Below are 6,281 nucleotides of genomic sequence, written 5' to 3' on the forward strand. Positions count from 1 at the left end.
CTCTACTTTCTATTATTGTTGTTAAAAAATTCTTAACTTTACTTGTTTTTAAGATATCGGTGCTGGACCTTTTTACCCATGAACCTTTAAGTTTCTATATATATACCATACCTTTAAAATAAATTCTGATGTCTCGTACGCTGACCCGAAAATAGGGATAAAAGTTTGGGAAATTCCATTTTGATCCATTTAGAGTGCCCCAATCGCGTCCAAATGTATGACCAATCCTTATTAACTTTGGAAAACCGATTCACCCATGCCACTGGTTCATCCCCTGGGACCCTACCCCCCCTAAGAGGTTTTTCAAAATTTAACAGTTATATTTGAGTCAATGAACGGGATATAAGAATTCATTTTAAAGATATGGTTTCTTGAGAAAAGTATCTTATTTGGATCCCTAGAATCCGAAAATCATATGTGCCTAAGTGACCTTTAAATCGGCCCGCCCTAATATATATACATTGCATTTTCTTGTGTTTTACTGTTTGAAATAACCTGAACCTATATAGCCGATCGGCGTGATCGAAATAAAGAAATAAAGTAATATATACTTGATATCGTTGAATTAAGGCCGCCACGCACTCCCTGTCGATGCTACGTCGTCGTGTGCGATATTAGGGCGAGTTACAGGTCATGGGTGTTTCGTATGCGTGACACTAAGTAGTGTTAGTAGCTAAGCTGTGCAATACCCCGAGCGTTTGCGCATTTGCCATATCCTACATTACATAGTTATACTAAACATATAGAAGAGAAATATACTAAATATATAAGGGAAGGTCAGGTTTCTTTCCACACATTAAACAGTTGCTTTAGATAATATGGTAAAAGTGATTCAAACCGATGAGGCTGGAATAGCCGAAGTTCCGTATCAATGCTGCTTTGTTAATGGATTTGGTTGTAGTTTTATTTAAATATGATAAAATTTTCTATTTGCATACTTTGAAATAAAAAGAAACATAATTATGAGATGGTGTAATAATATATCTCAGTGGTATTTTGCGCAGGGCGGAGCACAAAGGTCCAGTTTGAATTTGAGAAATTTTATTTTAAAAACCAAACCAATTATATTACAACAAATACCACATATCGAATTAACAACTATCTGACTATATTCACTAAAACTTCCAGCTAATTCATCATCATTCACCTGATTTGTCTTCTACCTCATAGGCGGGGTGAAATGGGACGACTAGATGGCCAACAAGTCTAATGTCATAAAATAATAGCTGCATTATTCAACCAATGCAAAATATAAATTTTGTGGTTACATTTTTCACAGAGATAACACTGTATATAACCTTAATCTGGTATATTCTCATAATCAGAAATATTAATCAAAAGATGAAATAACTATTTATTAACTTCCCGTAGGGTAAGTGATTGTAATGGGCCGAAAATCAAAATTGAAAATTTTTACATTTCTAGACGTTTTGAAGGTTTCTGAATATTTCGGCATACCTCAGAAAAAATGGATGTGTGTGTGTGTATGTATAGATACAAATTTCCAGTCACGTTTTCGAGCGCAGGTATCAACCAATTTGAATGGTTCAAAAAACATTCGATTCCTATTGATAGAGAGATGTGCTGATTAGTTTTTGGCAAAGGCAGGTCTAGCAGTTACGGAAATAAAGAGCAAAGAGTGCAAAAAATAGAAATCGAGTTTTCGATCTGATTTGAATGATCTAAAAAACATTCAATTAGTAATGATTGGGAGAAGTGTTTATTAGTTTTCGGCAAAGGCAGGCCCAGCCATTTCCAAGATACGGAGCTAAATGTGTAAAAAATGGCAGTTTGTGAGAGAACTAAGCGTCCGATTTAAATGATTCAAAGAACTTTCTGCTTGTCTTAACAAAATAATTGATTTTGGAAAAAAAAATTTTTTGTTTCAACTATTTTTTTCATTTTTTTTTTTTCAAAAAAATATTTTGTATATTGAATTATATATTTGTAATTGTTATAAATATTAAACAATGTTATAATATTTATAATAAATATTCCTCGAACATTTCGTTACGGTACGGGAAGTTCCAGCAATTTGCCTTAAGGCACGATGTCATGCACCCCACTAGTTTAATTTATAACTTGTGAAATTGCTGTATACAACAGTGAAATTACTGTATACAACCGTGCTCACGACCAAAAAAACTAACAACGAAAGAAAATACTTTTGTTATGTTTTTTTTCAAACATTGCCGTTTATTTCCCGATAGCAACATTGTAAGAATTAAGGTAATGGCTTAAGGACATCTTTTTCTCCCTCTACTTTCAAATATTGTTATTAGAAAACCTTTTACTTTACTTATTTTTGAGATATCGGTGGTGAAGCTTTTTACCCGCGGATCTTTAAGCTCAAAACAAAATGAATATGTAGCTTTAAAACCTTAAATAGATGTATGCGTATTGGAAACTCGTCGCTTTTTGAATATTTTCTTTGCATAATTGCATAAGAGATCGTATTTTAAGTGAGATTCAAAACATATCATATTGGCAATTTAAAATAATAGTTGTTTTTTTGACTTTAATACTTGTTCTTTCTCTATATATTATTGATATATCAGAATTTGGCGCATTGTGTATGCATTTCAGTTTGTTCTAAACATAATATATGAATACCAAAGAATACTAATATTTCGTATTATTAATTAAAAGCTAAAATATCTTATATTTTTTGTTCAAGTGATACTGTTCAATAAAAATCACTAAAAATCTACTAAAGCAAATAAATTATGGTCAAACATTAGAAGTTTAGGTGTTCGATGCCACTTCATTCTCCCCTACATGTAGTACGTGCATATATTCTATATAGACTATATGTCCGATGGATGGCCGCGTTAGGCGTATGAATACGAAATCTAGGGGCACTGAATATTGGATGAACAGTCATTTCGACCGGGTTTTATAAATGAGGTCGCCTCGTATTATTCTCTATACAAACGCCCACTAGCATTTACGATGTCATACTACTACACTTTTATACTACACCATTGATTTGCGATAAAGCTTGTGAAATAAACTGATTCCCTAAGAAATTATCGGGTTAGAGAACTGATTGATACCATATCAGGCCATGCGGTAAACATAATTTAGCAATTAAGAGTATTTAATAAAGCATATTTTAAATAAAGTTATTAAGCCGTGTCTCAAGAAAAAAATTACATATATTTACATATATACACACATATAAACATACTTACTAACTATCCTTGCAAATAAGAGTTTTGATACACTTTTTGCGTCTTCCGTGAATGATACTTACAATTAGTGATTGCTAAAATCAAAATCAACTCATGCTGCAAAGAATTGCAATCGTACAATTAATAATTGAAAATATTAAGTAAAATTTTATTTAGTGCTCTTCAAATTTTATATTTCCCTCTCCCATAAGATGTATGTAAATAAATAATCGCATATTTTGAACTGTTCTAATTGTCTAAGTTTGAAGTTATCTTTTGCAATGGTCTGCAAATTTACTGAAAAACACTTAATAAATGTTATTAACAAAATTAGTCATAAGGTAATTTCACCCAATATTAATTGAAAAAAATCCAAATTTATATCTATTAAAAAAATATGACTGACGCATAATTAATAAGTAACCAGCACTATTCCCAAACGCAAAATTTCTATTTCAAATAATTCAAACTATTCTGAAACGAAGATTTTAGAAAGCATTGTAGACGTTTTGAGAATATATGTGCAATGTATTTAGACGGTCAACTAGGTCGCGAATTTTTCACTCTCTTTGTGAAATTCTTTGCATTTTGTCGAAAAGTATTGAATTTTTCACGTGATATATGTGGATAAAGTGATATATTGGATTACTGTAATAATGTCCAGGCTCCTAAGATTATAAAAGTATCTAAAATTATTTGCATTGATAAAACTTATTGCTAAGAACTAAAACATATATCATGTTATCTTATAACATTAATTTTCTGAAGGAAACGTGTGAATTTTGCCAGAAAATCCAATTTCCTAATTTTGCTGCATCCTGAAAAAGTCTGCATCAATTTCAAATACTTTTTTGATTAGGAATAATAATAACACGTATTAATTTTTATGATGCTCAGCTAAACCGCTTCTTTTTAAATAACAATAGAATAAATTAATAATTATATGTAATTCATAATATTAATAATTTTGATTCTTTGGCAATTCACTATTTTTTTTACAAATCATCAAATAGTACAATTTTATTTTATTGTACGTAACTTTTATGTTACACACATTGCAAGACAAGATAATCTTAAAAATTATCTAAATTTTTAATACATACTAATAATATTGTTTATTATTATATTTATATGTTTTTTTTTTCAGTTTCAGTAATTGTTGTGATTAGTTATTAAATGAGTTTTTAAAATACTACCCATTGGTAGTATTTCATGTTAGTATAATAAATGTAAATGTGTGACAATAATTATATTTATATGTACACTTCTAAATCGTTATTGTATCAGCAAACTCATTTTTAGGTAAAACGAGTATGTTAAGCACCTTACAATATCAAAGTTGCATCTGCAACTATTTGTGAAATGATTATCATTGTTCAATGTCCTGATTAATTATACATAGATCAACATGACACATGTCAATATACAAGAATAAATATACTTGGCGTTAACATCCTTTAAGAATTGTAAGGCGCTCATTTACGAATTAGTTACGCATGAATACAGGCATCAAAGGCAGGTGTCGCCAAATATTTATCCCCGGGCCTCTCTAATAACCACCTGCCGAAATGTATGGATATAATTTTATAATTGGAATATTAAGTTTTTCAACAACATATGCACTTCGATATAATAACATCTTGTAATAAAAGCGTTGTGTATTAACGAATTAATTAACTCATTATTCAATAATGCATTATTGCAATTAGATGCAAATTCTAAATTATCTATTAGTTTGATTCTGTCTAGGTGTTTGCATAAATATCAACAAATAGTAAGCACATAGAGTTAAGTGGGGCTTAAATGTCTACGGATAATAAGGTCCACCACCGATATTTCAAAATGAAGTAAAGTTTAAAAAAATTAACAATATTCGAAAGTAGAGATGAGAAAATGTATAACCTTGATTTTTACGACGTTGCTGTCGGGCGATAATCGGCAATGTTTGAAAATCATTAGAAAACGTGTATATTTTGTAATTAGTTTTTTCAGTTGCGGGAACTGTTGTTTGCTTTACGAGGTCTTGATGTAATTTGTAAGTGTACATATTTTAATTTTTTTTTAAGTTTAATTGTTAATTTAAAATTAGATTCGACACTTGTTTTTATTTAACATCTATAAAAGCTTACACGTGGATGGGGTAAAAAAGACCAACTGAACCTTCAACCTGGTATGGGTGTAAACACTAAAAAATAGTAAATTAAAGAGTAAATTAAGTTATAAAAAACAATTTTAGAAAAAATAAACTAATAATTATTTCTGCATTGCTGTTGAATATTTTTGTCGAAATACTTGATCAAGGTTATATACAGTGTTATCTCTGTAAAAAATATACCCATAAAATTCATATTTTGCATTGGTTGAACAATGTAGCTGCTATTTCGTAAAATCGCTTCAAAATTAAATATAAAACATTGGACCTCTTTGCCCCTTGTCCTTTGTTTCATATAACCCCGCATATGGCGTAAGATAATTTTTTACAATGATGAAATAGCTCGGAATTTTACTGCACATTGTCAGATAGTGGTTTGTTTGATATTTGTCATTTTTTAAAATATGATTGGCTTGGATTTCACAACATAGTTGTTCAAAGTCAAACTAGACCTTCGTGCCTTGTTTCACCATGCAAAACTTATTAAATTTACGAGATTTTTTTTTGCATAGTTTTATTGTCAATCAAAATAATATACATTTTTTAAGACAATCTGATGTTGGTGTTAATGCATTTAAGAGATTATCTCCTATGAGATATCTCACTTTATTTTTATTTTTGACATTTTATTTGAGATCGTAAGATTTACAAAATATATGCGTTTTTTTACCACTATCTGCAGAGCAACGATTAGGAACATTTTTTATATTTTTTCAATTATTTATATTAAAAAGTTATTATTTATATTATATTTTTATATTTATTTTTTATTTAACGTATTCGAAACGAATTGATTTTGACTCTATTTTATCACTGATAACTTTTGTGAGAATAATATTTCGAAAACCAATTATGCTTCATATAAGTAAAATTGCTTAAACGCGTTTCTAAACTGAATTCATAATGCAAATGGCTGGTTTCGCGGTTTCGGAGATCTAATGAAAAATGTAAAAAAA

The sequence above is a fragment of the Ctenocephalides felis genome, unplaced genomic scaffold (assembly GCF_003426905.1).
Source record: "Ctenocephalides felis isolate EL2017-DRISC unplaced genomic scaffold, ASM342690v1 CF-g0.4_SCAFFOLD_03715, whole genome shotgun sequence".
Taxonomy (NCBI): domain Eukaryota; kingdom Metazoa; phylum Arthropoda; class Insecta; order Siphonaptera; family Pulicidae; genus Ctenocephalides; species Ctenocephalides felis.